The following is a 19,724-nucleotide window of genomic DNA, read 5'->3' as shown; positions in this document are numbered from 1 at the left end:
ACAAACATACACTGGAAACAGCTTACAATATGAGACACATGAACAGCTGTTAGTACAATGGTGATACTATACTTACTGGCCTTGGGAGTCTGACATTAAGTAATATGTGAGAAAATTAGTGTCCAAAGAACACAACTGACTTCATTACATGACTAAGGGGTTATTTTCAATGCTAATTATAAATATTATACTAAATACCAATTATCATAGGTAACTATTTAGACCAGCTTGTAATATTATGTTGACTGAAGTTGATTCTGCAGTTTAAATCTGACGGTGTGTCCTATCAGTGGTAGGAGAAAGCCTCTATGTCTGATGATTCTGATATTCATTTTAGGATGTTAAAGGGCTCAGCATCTCTATCTGACTTCGGAGCTGGAATGCAGCACGTTCACGTAGCACTGAACCACTTCAAAGCAAAATGTTTCTAGTTACCATGATTATGGTTCTGCAATCTATGCCCTTTACATTGCAGACTCATTCCAGAGACTCCACAGCCACACGGCCCCTGTTAAACCAGATGTGTATCTGAAGGCTTCCAAATGAGCAGCTGTATCTAAGACACGAGTATGGGCTTTCATTTTTTTGGCTTCAGCCCTTCATCTCTGTCTGGGGAAAGTGTGTGCAGGACAGTATATGGTTGGGGGGCCGGGGGGGGGGGGGGGGGGGGGGGGGGGGGGGGGGGAAGAGCTACTGGCACAGGGGACAGTTGTTGACATTCCCTTACAGCTGCTCCAATTTCGTGAAGGAAAACCACCTTTTTGGTTGTCCCTCCACATCATGAGTTGCCATTGATGACAATGCTGTAAATAGAACACAATATCTACCTCAGAATATGGTCAATAATCCAAACTACTTTTTAAATTTTATTCATTCTCAGGATATAACCATCACAGATGTTTATTGCCCATCATGAGATTCAGAGGGCAGTGATGGGCCTTATTCTTTAACCGCTACAAACATCATTTTGATACAAACTCAAAGGACAGTTTACAAAGGATCACTGTTCTGGACAAGAGGGGATTTAATTTTAAAGAGCCCTGATTTCTCATCTCGCCACCTATCCATAAACAGAAAGATGTTTTGATTTCCGCTTTAGAAGCGGTGGCATATTTTCCCAACCCCTCAGTTTCGGTGAGATTCAATTTTCTATTACTAACCACACAGCAAGGGGTGGAGTTGAAGATGATACCAATCCAAGGGAACCATGGGTTTGAGCCTGCGAGGATTGATGTTTTGGGATGTGAGGAGCAAGGGTTAGGGTTATGGTGGGAATGAAGGACCTATTTCTAGAAGAGCATTTTGTGAGTTTGGAGGAGTTGGGGGAAAGAGGTTTGGGATCTTGAGGGGGGAGGTTTTCAGGTATATGCGGGGAAAAAGGTCTTTCCGAATTTTCCAGTGGCACCACCCTCGTTGCTGGAAGGGCTGCTGTCGGTGATGAAGCTGAAGGAGAGGGTCATGTCGACGATCTATGGGAGGATTGCGGAGGAGGACATGCCGTCTTTGGAAGTAGTTAAGATCAAGTGGGAGGAAGAACTGGGGATGGCACTGGAGGAGGGGTTGTGGTGTGCAGTGCTGCGGAGGGTGATTGCCTACACCTCATGTGTGAGGTTGGAGTTGATACAGCTAAAGGTAGTACATCGAGCGGACCTGATGAAGTCAAGAATGAGCCGGTCGTTTGAAGGCGTGGAGAATACTTGGGAGGGGTGTGGGAGGGGCCCAATCAATCACATGCATATGTTCTGGTCCTGCCCCAAGTTGGAGAAATCTTGGAGGTCCTTCTTCAGCACCATGTCGGTAGTCTTGCATGTGGATTTAGAGCCCAGTATTCTGGGGGGCATATTTGGGGTATCGAACTTGCGAGAGCTGCAGACGGAAGCAGGAGCAGATGTTTTAACCTTCACCTCCCTGATGACTCGCAGGCGGATCCTGTTGGGGTGGAGGTCAATTACCCCACCCTGTGCCTCGGTGTGGTTGGGGGTCTAATAGTTTTTGTGTCTGTAAAAGGTGAAATTGGCTCTTTGGGAGGGGGGTGGGAGGCAAGTGAGGAGTTCCACAAGAGATGGGGTTTGTTTGTACTACTTTTCAAGTAGCTGGTTACTGTCAGCTGTTAAAGGCAGGTGGGGGCAAACTGTGGTGTTTGGTTGAGCTGACGAGGGGGGTGGTTGTGTAGTCCTTTTATTTCTCATGTTCTGTGTTTAAAATTTTTCCAAAAAACCACACAGCAAACTAAAGTAGGGTAAAATCAGAGGGGCAGTTTATTTGCACACACTTAAAAATTGAGAGGGTAGCAACTTGGCCTCCTTGTCTTTATTTTAAAATATTTTAATGAACTGCACAATCTCAAAACTTTGCAGAACAATATGAAAACAATAATAATAACCAAAACAATGACAACACCAACACAAGGATCACAAGCTGCAGCATTGTAGGACAGTGGTTAGCACCGTTGCTTCACAGCTCCAGGGTCCCAGGTTCGATTCCAGGCTTGGGCCATTGTCTGTGTGGAGTCTACACGTTCTCCCAGTGTCTGCGTGGGTTTCCTCCGGGTGATCCGGTTTCTTCCCACAGTCCAAAGTGCAGGTTAGGTGGATTTGTCATGCTCAATTGCCCTTAGTGTCCAAAAAGGTTGGGTGGGGTCACTGGGTTATGAGGCTAGGGTGGAGCTGTGGGCTTAAATAGGGAGCTCTTTCCAAGGGCCGGTGCAGACATGATGGGCCGAATGGCCTCCTTTTGCACTGTGAATTCTATGATTCTACGCCACCGCATCTGTGACAGTAGTCTATCTTTTCCTACATTATTTACATTAGTGTGTATCATACAGTTCTTTAAAAGTGAATTTGGAGGATTTTTAACTTTTAGGAATAATAATTATATGAAACTTTACATACATATTTACAATTTACTGCCAGGACTCTTTACATTGTTTATAGTTACATTAGTTTTTCTTTGGGGGGGGGTTGTCCTGTTCCCCCCTTTGGGTTCTCGAGGGGGGGGGGGGGGGGGTTTGGATGGTCCACCTTCCCGGTTTGACCTGTGTGGGAGGGATCTGTGTCCACTCCTATGAATGTTTTCCTCCCCATTTTTTCTCTGCTATACATGAGCTCTCTTTCATTAAGGTGGTGCTCCCTGTCCCTACTTCCTATCTTCCCCCCCCCCCCCCCCTTCATATTTGCTTCCCCCCCACCCCACCACAACAGAGGTGCTGGTTGCAAACAGGTCTGTAAAGAGTTTGTGAACATCTTCCACGTGTCATACAATCTCTCTTCAGACCTCCTTATCGAGAATATTATTTTTTCCAGTTTCAGGAACCCAGCCAGGTCTGAGAGTTACTCCAAGGCCCTGTTGACTGGTGGTGCTGCCGACTTCCAGCCTGACAGAAGTCTCCACCTGGTAAGCAGTGAGGCGAAAGCCAAGGTGTCCGCTCCTTTCCCTGTCCTGAGCTCTGGATGCTCTGGCACACCGAAGACCACCACAGACGGGCACGGCTCCATCACGACCCCCATAACTCTGGGCCTGGCTTTGAAAAAGGCCGTCCAGAACTCCAAATCTGGGGCAGGACCACAACATGCATATGTGGTTCGTCGGACCTCCCAACACCACTCACATTTATCCCCTACCTCAAGGAAGAATCCACTCATGCCTGTCTTAGTGAGGGGCGCTCTGTGTGCCACCTTCAGATGCATCAGGCTTAGCCCAGTGCAAGAGGGGGTGGAGGTGATCCTGTGCAGTGCCTTGCTCCAGAGTCTCCCCCCCACCATCTCCTTGCCCAGCTCCTGCTCCCATTTCAGTCTGTCTCATCTAATGGAACGTGAGCTTTTCTAGGAGTCGTCCGCAGATGTCTCCACATTTGTCGTCCCCTACCCAGTCTAGCCCTACCACTGTGCCCAGAAATGTGTATCCGGGTCTATGGCGAAACGTTTTTGTCTCCTTGTGGAGGATGTCACACAGCTGCAGGTACCTGAGCTCATTCTCTTTCAGGAGTTGGCGCCTCTCTGAGAGTTCCCCCAGGATCGCCAGTCTATTCCCCAAGTACATGTCCTCTACTCTCTGTCCTCCTTCCACATCCCAAATGTTGCGTCTATCCTTGCTGGTGTTAACCTATGGTTGTTGCAGATGGGGGCCTCTATGGACATCTCACCAAGCTTGAAATGGCGTATGAACTGGTTTCATGTCCATAGTGTGGTCACTACAACTGGACACCTCAAATGTGTGTGTGGGGGGCTGCTGGAATGGTGCGGTGGCCAGTGCTCAGAGACACATCCCAGAGCAGGAGGCCTCCGGTTCCCTTAGCCATCCCCTCACTCTCTTCATTTGCTGTCCCAGTGATACAACAGGTGGTTTGGTAGGTCCAGGTATCCCACGTGTCGTCCTCGCTGTAAGATGGTCTTGCATATCCTATGGGTTCTTTACCCCAGTCGAAGGCCATGATTAACTTGTCAACCCTGGTGAAGAAGGATTGGGGATGAAGATTGAGCGTGATCTGAATATGAAGAGGAACCTAGGCAGCACATTGAATTTGACCGTCTGTGTTCTTCCCACTAGCGTAAGAGGGAGTGAGTCCCATCTCTCTTCATCTTCTCCACCAGGCTGGAGAAGTTCCATTTGTGAAACCTCGTCCAGGAGTGGACCACTTGGATTCCCAGGTACCCTGACTTGGAGTTTGGGTCACTTTAAATGGTAGTTCTTCCAGCTCCACTCCTCCCTCATGGGGGTTCACCAGGAAGATTTTGCTCTTTCCCAAATTGCATTTGTAACCCGAGAAGGTACCAAACTCCCTCAGGAGTCCTATTATCTTTCTCGTGCTGGCTAGGGTGTTCAACACGTAGAGGACCAGTCATCTGCATAGAGTGAGACTCTGTGCTCTCTGCTCCCTCTCAGAATACCCATCCACCACTCTGATGATCTAAGGGCGATGGCCTGTGGCGAGGTGGCCAATGTGAACAGGAGCCGTGATAACGGGCACCCCTGCCTCATTCCCCTGTGCAGCCAAAAGTATTCGGAGCTGGTGACATTCGCCCCTATGCTCACCGTCGGTGTGCTGTACAGGAGCTTCACCCAGCGGTGAACCCTGTTCCAAACCCAAATCGGTCAATTACCTCCATGAGGTACCTCCATTCTACCTGATTAAAGGCTTTCTTAGGGTCCAGGGAGACGATCACCTCTTGTGTCCTCTCCCCGGATGGGGTCTGATGCTTGCTGTTAGTTGGCTGCCATTGATACCCAGTCTGATCTTCCGCGATTACTTCTGGCAGGCAGCTGTCCAGGTGCCTCACCAACACCTTCACTAGGACTTTTGCATCAGTTTTAAAGAGTGGGATGGTTCTATATGATCCACACTCTGTTGGGTCTGTGGCCTCCTTTTCATTCATACAATGAAGGAGGGGGTTAGAGAAAGAAAGATTTACAAGCGCCTAGACCACAGAGAAAATAATAATTATTTTACCTGAGTCCAGAATCCAGAATTAAAGTCCAATGGTGTATTCCTCCACAGAGGTTGGCAGCTTGAAAACTGATGCTGGATAATTCACCTTTTCAGTAAAGATGTCTTCCACGATGGGATAGGCATGTTGGGATGAATTAAGTCTTGTAGGCATTGGTACAGAAGTTCCAGTAGAAATAATGTGGATGGGGAGTCAGATAATCAAACCTGGACAGAGCCATTTTTCCAAGCTGCTGCCTCCAAGACAGGTAATGGCAGTCTGCGCTTAACAGCCCCCAAAGGCAAAATTACTTGTTCCACCAGCTCATGGGGTCATGTGATTCCCACTTCTCCACTTTCACTTGGACAAAGGATGTATATTCCTTAGTATAGACTTTTGAGATTGTCAATGTTTCAACCATAATGGATTTCAAAAGAGGTTTCACAGGGTCCATTGTCCTTTCAGACTTGTCGTCATCTCTGTTGGCCAGAAATGGCCTGAGAAATGTAAATGGACTTTGTACAATTCTCTTGGAATTTTCTTTCTCCAGTCACATAGGTAATTAGTGGACCTTTAGAGATATTGAAGTGTCAGCTTCTCTGAATGCCAGAATGTCCCCTTTGTTTGAGTCATGACCAGACAGTCATTTTCAAAGCCTATATCCAGCTTTTGTTTTCGGATTTTATGACTTAGCCATCCTGCTTTTTATATATATTTTATGAACATATAGAGTGTGGTCTTAGGTCCCTGTCAATCCTCAGTGAGACTTATGTTGGCTTGCATTGCAACCTCCTGAAAGCTGGCCATTTCTCTGCCACAAAACCTGGATGCAGAGTAACATAGGGTGCATTAGTTTATCAGCTTTCCACAACCGTGACGCTCTAATGTACACTGCCATTTGATTTTTAAATGGAAAAGCCACCCAAAGCAATGTTCCTATTTGGGCCAAAGATTACTTTTTCTCCCAAATTATTTCAACTCATCCCTACTTTGATCAACAACAATCACAGCTTGGATTTTCATTATGCCTCCACCACAGTAAAATGTTCTGAAGCGATTCATATGGGAGGGCTTTGAAAAACACAATATGTTGACATGCCAACAAGAGGCGAGGCCACATTGGATTTGGTTTTGGGTAATGAACCAGGCCAGGTGTTAGATCTGGAGGTAGGTGAGCACTTTGGAAACAGTGACCACAATTCGGTGACCTTTACGTTAGTGATGGAAAGGGATAAGTATACCCCGCAGGGCAAGAGTTATAGCTGGGGGAAGGGTAATTATGATGCCATTAGACATGACTTAGGATGTGTAGGTTGGAGAAGTAGGCTGCAAGGGTTGGGCACACTGGATATGTGGAGCTTGTTCAAGGAACAGCTATTGCATGTTCTTGATAAGTACGTACCAGTCAGGCAGGAAGGAAGGGGTCGAGCGAGGGAACCGTGGTTTACCAAAGAAGTGGAATCTCTTGTTAAGAGGAAGAAGGAGGCCTATGTGAAGATGAGGCGTGAAGTTTCAGTTGGGGCGCTTGATAGTTACAAGGAAGCGAGGAAGGATCTAAAGAGAGAGCTAAGACAAGCAAGGAGGGGACATGAGAATTCTTTGGCAGGTAGGATCAAGGAAAACCCAAAAGCTTTCTATAGGTATGTCAGGAATAAAAGAATGACTAGGGTAAGAGTAGGGCCAGTCAAGGACAGTGGTGGGAAGTTGTGTGTGGAGGCTGAGGAGATAAGCGAGATACTAAATGAATACTTTTCGTCAGTATTCACTCAAGAAAAAGATAATATTGTGGAGGAGAATGCTGAGACCCAGGCTATTAGAATAGATGGCATTGAGGTGCGTAGGGAAGAAGTGTTGGCAATTCTGGACAAGGTGAAAATAGATGAGTCCCCGGGGCCTGATGGGATTTATCCTAGGATTCTCTGGGAAGCCAGGGAAGAGATTGCTGAGCCTTTGGCTTTGATTTTTAGGTCATCATTGGCTACAGGAATAGTGCCAGAGGACTGGAGGATAGCAAATGTGGTCCCGTTGTTCCAGAAGGGGTGTAGAGATAACCCCGGTAACTATAGGCCGGTGAACCTAACGTCTGTGGTGGGCAAAGTCTTGGAGAGGATTATAAAAGATACGATTTATAATCATCTAGATAGGAATAATATGATTAGGGATAGTCAGCATGGTTTTGTGAATGGTAGGTCATGCCTCACAAACCTTATCGAGTTCTTTGAGAAGGTGACTGAACAGGCAGACGAGGGTAGAGCAGTTGATGTGGTGTATATGGATTTCAGTAAAGCGTTTGATAAGGTTCCCCACGGTCTGCTATTGCAGAAAATACGGAGGCTGGGGATTGAGGGTGATTTAGAGATGTGGATCAGAAATTGGCTAGTTGAAAAAAGACAGAGTGGTAGTTGATGGGAAATGTTCAGAATGGAGTTCAGTTACGAGTGGCGTACCACAAGGATCTGTTCTGGGGCCGTTGCTGTTTGTCATTTTTATAAATGACCTAGAGGAGGGCGCAGAAGGATGGGTGAGTAAATTTGCAGACGACACTAAAGTCGGTGGAGTTGTAGACAGTGCGGAAGGATGTTGCAGGTTACAGAGGGACATAGATAAGCTGCAGAGCTGGGCTGTGAGGTGGCAAATGGAGTTTAATGTGGAGAAGTGTGAGGTGATTCACTTTGGAAAGAATAACAGGAATGCGGAATATTTGGCTAATGGTAAAATTCTTGGTAGTGTGGATGAGCAGAGGGATCTCGGTGTCCATGTACATAGATCCCTGAAAGTTGCCACCCAGGTTGATAGGGTTGTGAAGAAGGCCTATGGTGTATTAGCCTTTATTGGTAGAGGGATTGAGTTCCGGAGCCATGAGGTCATGTTGCAGTTGTACAAAACTCTAGTACGGCCGCATTTGGAGTATTGCGTACAGTTCTGGTCGCCTCATTATAGGAAGGACGTGGAAGCTTTGGAACGGGTGCAGAGGAGATTTACCAGGATGTTGCCTGGTATGGAGGGAGAATCTTATGAGGAAAGGCTGATGGACTTGAGATTGTTTTCGTTAGAGAGAAGAAGGTTAAGAGGTGACTTAATAGAGGCATACAAAATGATCAGAGGGTTAGATAGGGTGGACAGTGAGAGCCTTCTCCCGCGGATGGAGGTGGCTAGCACGAGGGGACATAGCCTTAAATTGAGGGGTAATAGATATAGGACAGAGGTCAGAGGTGGGTTTTTTACGCAAACAGTGGTGCGGCCGTGGAATGCCCTACCTGCAACAGTAGTGAACTCGCCAACATTGAGGGCATTTAAAAGTTTATTGGATAAGCATATGGATGATAAGGGCATAGTGTAGGTTAGATGGCCTTTAGTTTTTTTCCATGTCGGTGCAACATCGAGGGCCGAAGGGCCTGTACTGCGCTGTATCGTTCTATGTTCTATACTTGGAGGATGACAGTGTGGCAATCATACAAAATGAAAGCAAAACTAAAGAGAAAGTAGGTGCAACAACTTGAGAAGTGAAGGAAGATCAGAAGGGGACTTTTTAAAAAAATATATAAGTTTAGTGTACCCAATTCATTTTTTTCCAATTAAGGAGCAATTTTTAGCATGTTCAATCCACCTACCTTGCACATCTTTGGGTTGTGGGGGCGAAGCCCACGCAAACATGGGGAGAATGTGCAAACTCCGCACGGACAGTGACCCAGAGCCGGGATCGAACCTGGGACCTCGGCGCTGTGAGGCAACAGGGCTAACCCACTGCGCCACCATGCTGCCCCAAAGTGGACTTTTTGAGGGTTTGAACGTTCTCGAGGTATAACGGTCTTGCAATGCTCAGAACCAGTAAGCCGATATTGAACTTTATGAACTTAAATTAAATGTTCAAAGAAGTTGGCCTCTTTTGCGAAGAGACTTTGAGGTGATCTAATTAATCTAATGGATTTCTGGAAGAAGTTATCTGGAAAGGCCATTGGAGAGGGTAAAATGAATGGATTCAAGAGGCTGCAGGATTGATTGAAGGATCTGACGAGAAGACAGACACTTGGCACAGCCATACAGGACCTCGTAGCCTTTTCTTCCCATTGTATCACTTTATGTTCTAATAATGAAGCTGTGGAAAACCTTTACCATCCTGTATGATTTTTATACGATACTCAGTCAAATCAGATTATATAATTGAATTCCACAGTGAAGACTAGGTGAATGCACAGGCAGAATAACAGCATTTAAACTAATAGGAAGATAACCTTCCTAATGTATTGAAATTGAAAATCGCTTATTGTCACGAGTAGGCTTCAATGAAGTTACTGTGAAAGGCCCCTAGTCGCCACATTCCGGCGCCTGTCCGGGGAGGCTGGTACGGGAATCAAACCGTGCTGCTGGCCTGCTTGGTCTGCTTTAAAAGCCAGCGATTTAGCTGAGTGAGCTAAACCAGCCCCTAGTGAGCTAAACCAGCCCCTAGTGAAGATCTATCAACTACGAAATGGCTCAGGACTACATAATAAAACCAATCTCAATTTACTTTATGGTCCTTAGATTGTCACCGTTCTCAGCAATTGTAAAACCAATCTCAATTTACTTTATGGTCCTTAGATTGTCACCGTTCTCAGCAATTGTAAAACCAATCTCAATTTACTTTATGGTCCTTAGATTGTCACCGTTCTCAGCAATTGTGTTGATATTTATGTTCATTTCTATATTATCCAATACACAAGTAATAAGCTGTGTTTCCATATGATCTACTCATTGCATGTTTGCAAACAAATAAGAATATTTTTGTCAAACATGTCTCTACAAATGAGTTCTTTTAGACAGAAATGTAAGAAGCAAAAGTGAAAGGCAGAAAAAACAAAGGCAAAAAACGAATTGGGCCAGAATGCAAAATAAAATGATTAATAATGTTAAAAAGACAAGTCTTAATTTGTGGAGCATTTGCAATAAGGTGGATGAATTAACTGTGTAAATAGATATATACGGTTATGATATAATTGCAATTACAGAGACATGGCTGCAGGGTTACTAAAATGGGAACTGAACATCAGGGGTATTCATTATTTAGGAAGGACAGACAAAAAGGGAAAGGAGGTGGGGTAGCATTGGTAGTAAAGGAGGAAATCAATGCAAGTGTGAGGAAGGACATTGGCTCGGAAAATTACGATGTGGAATGTGAATGGGTAAAGATAAGAAACACCAACGGGCAGAAAAAGTAGTAGAGATATAAGGAAAGTTATTAAACAAGAAATCAGAGAGTCATGCAGTAAGGGTACAAATATAATCCTGGGTGACTGTAATGTATACATACATTGGACAAACCAAGCTAGCAATGTTACAGTGGAGGAGGAGTATGATAAAATTCCTCATTAAGGTGGAGAGTGAGGTAGGTGAATCCAAAACTAGCTTCCTGAATTTAAATGAAGGGAACTATGAGGGTATGAATCGCAAATTCGCAAGGATAGATTGGTGAGCCTTCCTAAAGAGGTTGATGGTGATTACGTTTCTGTAGAGTAAAGGTAACAAGATTTCTGTTTCTTTATTTCTGTGATCCCACTTTACACACAAATCTCTAACAACAAATAGTGCTTCCTGTAACCCCTTTATATATCAGTGACATCTATTGAATAATTAACATCAAATTAGTATTTAATTGGAAGGTCTGTTAACCCACTTCTAACAGACAGTTCATATTTAAAGAACGTATACATGAATTACAATATGTATTCATTTTTGTCTGGTGAAAAATAAGAAGGTGGCTCAACCATGGCTTACAAAAGAAAATAGGGATAATATTAAATTCAAAGAGGAGACATAAAATTGCCAGAAAAAAGCGACGAGCCCGAGGATTGGGAGCATTTTAGAATTCAGCAAAAGAGGATGTAAAATTTGATCAAGAGGGGGAAAATAGAATATAACAGTAAAATTGCAGGAAACATAGAAACTGACCATAAAAGCTTCTATATAAATATGTAAAGAGAAAAAGATTAGTAACAACAAATATGGTTCCCTTGCAGTCAGAAGCCGGGCAACAAAAAAAAGGCAGAAGAATTGAATACATACTTTGGTTCTGTCTTCACAAAAGACAGCAACAATAATGATGATCGAAGCAGGTGGCGAATAATGTCAGCTGATCTGCAATAAATTATCATCCAGAACTGCTCCAGCTCTTAATGAAAAGGACTAAGCAGGTCTAAATAATAATAATAACCTTTTTATTGTCACAAGTATGAAGTTACTGTGAAAAGCCCCTAGTCACCACATTCCAGCGCCTGTTCGGGTAAGATGGAATGGGAATTGAACCCACACTGCAGGCCTTGTTCTGCATCATAAACCAGCTGTCTAGCCCACTGAGCTAAACCAGATCTTAGCACTGAGCCCAACAATCTGAAGTCTAAGAACTCTTTCCGTGACAATTGGATTATTCAGCACAAAACTATAGGTGTGGAGCCAGCAGCTTATGGAAATGCAGTGGCGGTCGTCCTCAAAATGCGAGAGGGCCATTGCAAACCAGCAACATCCTATGAAAAGATCTCCATCAACAAGAACGGTTGCGCTACCCAGAACATTTTACGACACATCATAAGAACAGCTACCAAAAGGATCTTCACGTGACTGCACTTCGCTGTGCCAGTGCTATTCTGAAGAGTCAGAGACCAGGAGCGAAATTCTCCCCTACCCGGCGGGGCGGGGGGGGGTCCCGGCGTAGCGGAGTGGCGCCAACCACTCCGACATCGGGCCTCCCCAAAGGTGCGGAATTCTCCGCACCTTTATGGACTAGGCCCGCGCCGGAGTGGCTCCCGCTACGCCGACTGGCGTCAAAACCTGCTCCAACAGCCTTTGGCTCCCGCCGGCCGTCGTCAGGGCTGGCCGAAAGGCATTTGCCGGCCGGCGTGAGTCCGCGCATGCGCCGGGGCGCCAGTGGCCGCTGACGTCTCCACCGGCGCATGCACGGTGGGGGGGGTCTCTTCCGCCTCCGCCATGGTGGAGGCAGTGGCGGCGACGGAAGAAAAAGAGTGCCCCACAGCACTAGCCCGGCCGCCAATCGGTGGGCCCCGATGCCCCCCCCCCCCCCCAGGGCCCCGGTGGCCCGCTCGTGCCGCCAATCCCGCCGGCACAGAGGTGGTTTAAACCACGTCGGCGGGATTGGCTTGTCAGCGGCGGGACTTTAGCCCATCGCGGGCCGGAGAATCGCCGCGGGGAGCACGCTGATCAGCGCGGGGAGCACACCGATCGGCGGGGCTTGATTCCCGCTCCCGATGATTCCCGGGTGGTGGAGAATTCCGGCCACGGCGGGGGCGGGATTTACGCCGGCCCTGGGCGATTCCCCGAACCTGCAGGGGGTCGGAGAATTCCTCCCAAGTTGTGGTCAAGGAGAAGCACACCCGTGCTGTCAAGAGTGCATACACATGTAAAAGAAGTTTAAAGTTTAAAAAAAGTAACCTACTAGAAATGTTAGGGAACCACAGGTCCAGTGAGAAAGCGGAATTGAAGGAAATCAGTATTCGTAAGAAAATGGCGCTGGGGAAATCAATGGGGTTAAAACTGACAAATTACCAGGACCTGATAATCTATATTCCAGAGTATTAAAGTAAGCGGCCCTGGAAATAATGGATGCATTCGTAGTCACCTTCCAAACTTCTATAGACTCTGGAGCAGTTCCTACAGATTGGAGGATGGCAAATATATATCCATTATTTAAAAAGGGAGGGAGAGAAAAAGATAGAATTACAGACCATTTAGCCTGACATCAGTTGTGGGGAATATGTTGGGAGTCTATTATAAAAGATGTGATAACAGAACATTTGGAAAACATTAATGGGATTGGACAAAGCCAGCATGGATTTATGAAAGGCAAATCATGCTCAACAAATCCACTGGAGTTTTTTTTTGAGGATCTAACTAGCAAAAATAAGGGAGAACCAGTGGATGTAGTGTGTTTGACTTTCAGAGGGCATTTGATAAGAACCCTCATGAGAGGTTAGAGGGGAGAAGTAAAGCACATGGGATAGGGGGGAATGTACTGGCATTGATCGAGAATTGGTTGACAGACAGGAAAAAGGGTCTTTTTCCAAGTGGTAGCCAATGACTAGTCGGGTACGTCAGGGATCAGTGCTTGAACCCCAGCTGTTCAATAAACCAAATGTAACAATTCCAAGTTTGCTGACAACACAAAACTAGGCGGAATTGTGAGGAGATTGCCAGGAGACTACGGGGTGATTTAGACAAGTTGTGTGAATGGGCAAACACATGACAGATGCAGTATAAGTGACTAAACATCAAGTTATACACTTTGGTGTGAAAAGCAGAAAGGAAAAGTATTATTTAAATAGTGATATATTGGGATGTACAAAGAGACCTCGGAATGCTTGTACACCAGTCAATGAAAGTGCAGAGGCAGGTGCAAGAAGCAATTAGGAAGGCAAATTTTATATTGGCCTTCTTGAAAGAGACTTTGAGTTCAAAAGTAGAGATGTCTTCCTGCAGTTAGACAGGACCTTGGTGAGGACACACCTGGAGTATTGTGTGCAGCTTTTGTCTCTCTACCTAAGAAAAAGTACACTTGCTATCGAGTTGTGCAGTAGAGATTCACTAGGCTGATACCAGGGCCAATGGGAATGTCCTATGAGGAGAGATTGGTTCGACTGGACCTGCATTCACTGGAGTTTAGAAGGATGAGACGAGATCTGATTGAAATGTATTAAATTATAACAGAAGGGACACACTATATACAGGGATGTTTTCCCTGCTTGGGGAATCTAGACCCAGGGAGCACAATCTCAGAATACGAGATACACAATTTAGGACTGAAATGAGAAAGCATTTCTTCACTCAAAGGTAGTGAACTGTGGAATTTACTACAACAGAAGGCTGTAGAGGCTATATAACTGAATGTTTTCGAGAAGAGATAGATTTTTTTAAGAACTTAATGGCATGGGTGTGGGAGGAAAGTGGGTATATGTTATTGAGATAGAGGTTCGGCTATGATCGTATTGAATGGCAGAGCAGGCTCGAAGGGATCAATGGTTTCTATGTTCCATGTTCCGATGTTTAAAGTCAGCTAGTCGGGAAGGTGAGGCAAACAGTGAATAGCTTAAAGGTAATGACTGTATAAACTTCAAAATGATTACCAAAAATGATTGATAAGGTGCAATCACCTTAGCGACATAAGAACATAGGAAATAGGGACAAGAGAAGACCATTCAGCCCATTGAGTCTGCTCCACCATCCAGTACGATCATGGCTGATCTTGGGCTTCAACTCCATTTTTTCGCCATTTCCCCACATTCCTCGATTCCCTGAGACCAAATATCTATCTATCCGAACCTTAAATATATTCACTGATGGAGCACTCAACAATCTCGGGTCGAGAATTCTAAAAATTCACAATCCTTTGAGTGACGAAATTTCTCCTCATCTCAGTCCTAAATGATAAGCGCCTAATTCTGAGACTGGCATCTGAGTGGCTTAGGTCATAGATTTCAACATAGGACTAATGAAGGCTGAAATGAAAGGTGATAGAAACTGAATTCCATGCAGTCTACCAAAAGGTTCTGCACCTGATTTTAGTCGTTGTCAATTAGGACCAATTGAGGCAGAAATAAAAACCTGCCTTCACCTCACTAATGGAGTTGTGTGACACTTTGATCAAACAGGAGGCTTCAACTCTTATCGATGGCACTTGTTGGGCAGTGGGTAATAGTTGACAGGGATAAGCTGTTTCCAGCAACTGGAGATCAGTGATATAAGACAGGAGACCACAGAGCTCCTGTGCCCACCACCTCTATTGTGTGTGTGTGTGTGTGTGGGGGGGGGGGGGGGGGGGGGGGGGGGGGGGGGGGAGAGAGAGAGAGGGGGGGGGGGGGGGCGAGAGAGAGAGAGAATCCAGGTGACGGTCCAGATCAACAGGTTCCCTATCCAGATGGAGCATGATACCAGGGCCTTCAGTAATCATGGCTCCTTGAAAGGGTCCCATGAAATCCATGTGGAGGTGGACCATGGTTAGCCCAGCCACTCCCATGGGTGGAGCGGAGTTGAAGGGGATAGCCTCTGGTGCTCCTGGAACCGTAAACATTGTTTTGCTAAAGTCTGCGACCAGCAGATACACACCAAAACACAACGATCCAGACCCAACAGGAATTTGGGGCGGGATTCTCCCATCCCACGGCAGAGCGTCCACGCCGTTGTAAACGGCGGCGCGCTTTACGACGGCGTGAACGGGCCGCTGCCAGAAGTAATTCTGGCCCCTATAGGGGGCCAGCACGGCACTGGAGCGGTTTGTGCTGCTCCAGCTGCCGATCCCGGTGCGAATTGTGCGCCACGGGATCCGCGCATGCGCAGTGATGCCGGAGCCAACAAGTACATGCACAGTGGCACCGGAGCTAATGCGCGCATGCGCGGTGGCCTCCTTCAACGCACCAGCCCCGACGCAACATGGCGCAGGAGAACAGGGGCCGGCGCATAGGAAAACAGGCCGGGGGACAGAGAGGCCGGCCCGCCGATCGGTGGACTCCGATCGCAGGCCAGATCGGAGCCCCCCTCCTCTCCCCAGAGGCCGCGACCCGACCCTTGCACGTAGAGTTCCCGCTGGCTGCAAGCAGGTGTGGACAGCGCCGGGCGGGACTCGTTCTTTTTTCCCAACAGCAGTACGGCCCATCGCGTGCCGGCGTCGGGGTGGCGTGGCCCGGTCGCGGGGATTATCCGGCCCCACCGAGGACTGGGAGAATCCCGCCCTTGTGTCGGGCAATGCAACCTACATCCGAAATTTCATCGATGGGGCATTGAGGATCCCTTGGACAGTTTGTAGATAAAATAAATTTGAGTTTTTCTTACAGTCATCGATTCTATGTGTTGCAATCAGGAAGCAGAGAGCACATATCTAGGATCAATCGGCAGAAGGGGCAGAATTATTTTATGTAGTGAGTTATTATGATCTGGAATGAACTGCCTGAAATTGTGGCAGAGGCAGATTTAATTCTAACTTTCAAAGGGGAATTTAACATTTAATTGAAAAGGAAAAGGAGTTTATGGGGAAAGAGAAAGGCACTGGAATTAATTTGATAGCTCTAACAAGAAACCAGCTTAGGTACAATGGGCCAAACACCCTCTATCAACGCTGTACTTTGCTATGAAAATCAAAACTAAACCAAACCAACAATATAGCATCTGTTGGTCACTCAAATATTGCAGCTGGTCCTCAGCAGCTAACTCACCTATAAAATCTTCAGGAGTCCCAAATTACACAAAGGTTTATTTGGCAAACAAAAGTCAAGGCCACAACACGGCACACACCACATAAGTGCCAGCCAGGACTGCCCATCATGCCAATCCCAATCCAGGCAGGCTTTTAAGTGCAAGATTCAGCTGCTAGGCCTCTGTCCCTCTGCAGGGGAGCTCGTATTCCACAGGCCCCATGGAGAGATCAATTGGGTTATCCCTGTGGCTCTTGTGACGGTTATCACACAAAGGTTACTTTTTCTCCACAGTTACTCTGTGAATATCTACGAAAATACGATGGAGTTTAAATACGGAAATGTCCTAGAAGGTTTCAATTCACATTATTTGAAAATGTGTAGCCCAGGTACTTGTGGAGAAGGAATGTTCTTGGTTAATGGAAGATGCTTTAAATTCCAGTAAGGAACTGGTACCATGATGAAACATATGTGAAGTTACCCTTTACATACTGGCTGGTTACATAAACTGGCTTTCCACTTACTCTATTCATTTTAGATTGACAAGCTCCAGTAATTTATACTCCCGTAACCCCTTAAATGGCCCTTGAAATTCCCGTCATGCACTGATTTGTGGGTGAGTTTTAGATGCAGTGGGTGACAGCACTATATCGTATCCAGATAATGTGTTCTAAATTAAGCCTTTGGCCACTAATTTAAATATATTTATTAGGTATCTGGCACGAGCAATGGCCACCTAAATCGTGGCCTAATTGAAACCCGTCGAACTGGTCTCTGCGCATTTTCATCCCGCTATTGGCTTCTGTTGGTGCTCAAAATGGGGAGGTGGGGGAGATGATATTTCTGTCATATCATTTGTAATATTTATACGGGGAGTGTGGGCAGCACGGTGGCGCAGCGGGTTAGCCCTGCAGCCTCATGGCGCTGGTCACGATCCCGGGTTCGATCCCGGCTCTGGGTCACTGTCCGTGTGGAGTTTGCACATTCTCCCCGTGTCTGCGTGGGTTTCGCCCCCACAGCCCAAAGATGTGCAGGCTAGGTGGATTGGCCACGCGAAATTGCCCCTTAATTGAAAAAAATTAATTGGGTACATTAAATTTATAAAAAATAAAAATAAAAATTTATACGGGGAGTTGTGAAACTCGTTATCACATGTACTGGTTGAGGCGTCTGGCATAGAGACCTTTTGAGGAGAAACTAGATAATTACATGAGGGAGTGAGGAACAGAAGGATATGTTGATAGGGCGAGATGACATCGGATGGGAAGAGGCTCATGTGGAGTATAGGCAAGTTGGAACAAATTGCCTGATCCTGCACTATGAATCAAACATAAACATCATACAATGTTACTTCAACTAGTGGGAGAGTTAATAAACAAGTGAAGAGGACAGTAAACAGTAAAACTTTATTATTTCTACCTCAGATGTGGGCTTGGGATTTGAAAATTTTGAACTCTTTTACTCAGGAAACATTAAGCATCTGGATCCAAGATGCCCACAAGTTTCCCAATCCCTCACGGCGTGTTGGTGAAAACCCCTGGCAAACAGCTGTTTATGACATTTTGTCACTGAAGCTGCAAGAACTAACTTGAAGAACCCACCCCCACCCCTCCTCTTCTCGGAGCTTCCTGGTGGCTGACATTAATGTACAGCACAGAAACGGTTAACATCCAAAGTGAGTGAAGCCCTTGTGGTCCCCGAGTACTAAATTATTTCCTTGGCAACCAGCAATTGCAAATTAAATTTTTCGGAATACCATTTTACAGTTCCTGTGAGGACCCTAGCTTTCTGAACTTGCATTTGATGAAGGTAATGTGAATTACAGCTGGCCTACACATGTTGCTGTGGGAGGAGGGGCTATTGTGCAGCATAGAACACCTGAGGTTAGGCAAACTTTAAAGTGCTGATAGGTTGATTCTTTTTTTATGTGGGAAAGCTGCTTATTAAAACCAGCTTGGGCCATCATCTCCTCCCTTCTCTAGCTCGGATAATTTGAACAATATATGGAAAGCTAGGAAGTGAAAATATACAGGAAGGAAAATCATACTAGAACATGGTTTGCTCGGAGGCAAAAGGAGATATTTTTACAATGCAGTTAGTCCCTATTTCCCGGAATGCCCTGCCTGAAAGAGCAGTGGACAGGGTGGTGGGATAAAATTCAATCAGAGCTTGAAAAAAGAAATTAGATATCTACTTGAAAGGGGAAAAATTTGGAAGGGCATGGAGAAAGAGTAAGGGGAGCGGGATTAATGGGAGAAATCTTTCACAGAGCCAGGACAATCATGATGGGTCAAATGGCCTCTTTCTATGCTGCCTGATTCTATGATTTCAACCTGACGCCAGAATCACCTTACTGTAAATATTCATGCCTGGATTTGCCAGGCTTGGGTGGATGAGGTCCACTTAATGAAAGTTCTAAGTCAATTTGAACCTGAAATTATATCAAAAAGTACCAGAGCCTCTACCCCAGGGGTGGGCAAACTTTTCCGTGCAAGGGCCACATTCAGAAATTCACAATTTTAAAGGGCCGCATAGTATATTAAGTAAAATAATTACTTCACCCGGTTACGATTCTGGGCGCCTCATATAGAACATAGAACAGTACAGCACAGAACAGGCCCTTCGGCCCTCGACGTTGTGCCGAGCAATGATCACCCTACTCAAGTCAACGTATCCACCCTATACCAGTAAGTAACCCAACAGCCCCCCCCCCCCCCCCCCCCCCCCCCCCCCCCCCCCCCCCATTAACCTTAAAAAAAAAAAAAATTTTATTTTTATTTTTTTAATGACTTGGTGGGCCGCATGCGGCCCACGGGCCGTAGTTTGCCCACCCCTGCTCTACCCATAACATGTGGATCTGAACTCCTTTGTTATTTTAGCTGAGTTGTCAACTGTCATAAAATAATGCATTAACACCTCCGATTCAAAGCAGGGAGAGAGAGAGGAACTTCAGGCAAATGTGGGAAGGATTAGTGTACCAACAGGCCACAGTACTATTTCAAGACCTTCACCTCATTCATCTTAACTTTTCTTCTCTGGTTTAACCTAAATGCAATTATTCATAGATTTGTTTTAGTTGAAAGTCAAGAGTTTTTAGTTATTCATTCAAGAGATGTGAGCATCAATGACAAGG

At 45.8% G+C, this 19,724-nt stretch overlaps 1 protein-coding gene and 1 pseudogene across 1 annotated transcript in view; one reads left to right on the top strand and one right to left on the bottom strand.

The window, feature by feature from the left end:
- Positions 1-19,724, bottom strand: part of LOC119964898 (procollagen galactosyltransferase 2-like) — a 212,485-nt gene that overhangs the window by 145,318 nt on the left and 47,443 nt on the right. The gene's annotated exons all lie outside the window — the stretch shown is intronic.
- On the top strand, positions 11,523-12,989 carry LOC119964232 (annotated as a pseudogene).

The sequence above is a fragment of the Scyliorhinus canicula genome, chromosome 4, assembly GCF_902713615.1.
Source record: "Scyliorhinus canicula chromosome 4, sScyCan1.1, whole genome shotgun sequence".
NCBI lineage: Eukaryota > Metazoa > Chordata > Chondrichthyes > Carcharhiniformes > Scyliorhinidae > Scyliorhinus > Scyliorhinus canicula.
This window is presented reverse-complemented; position numbering and strand designations above follow the sequence as displayed.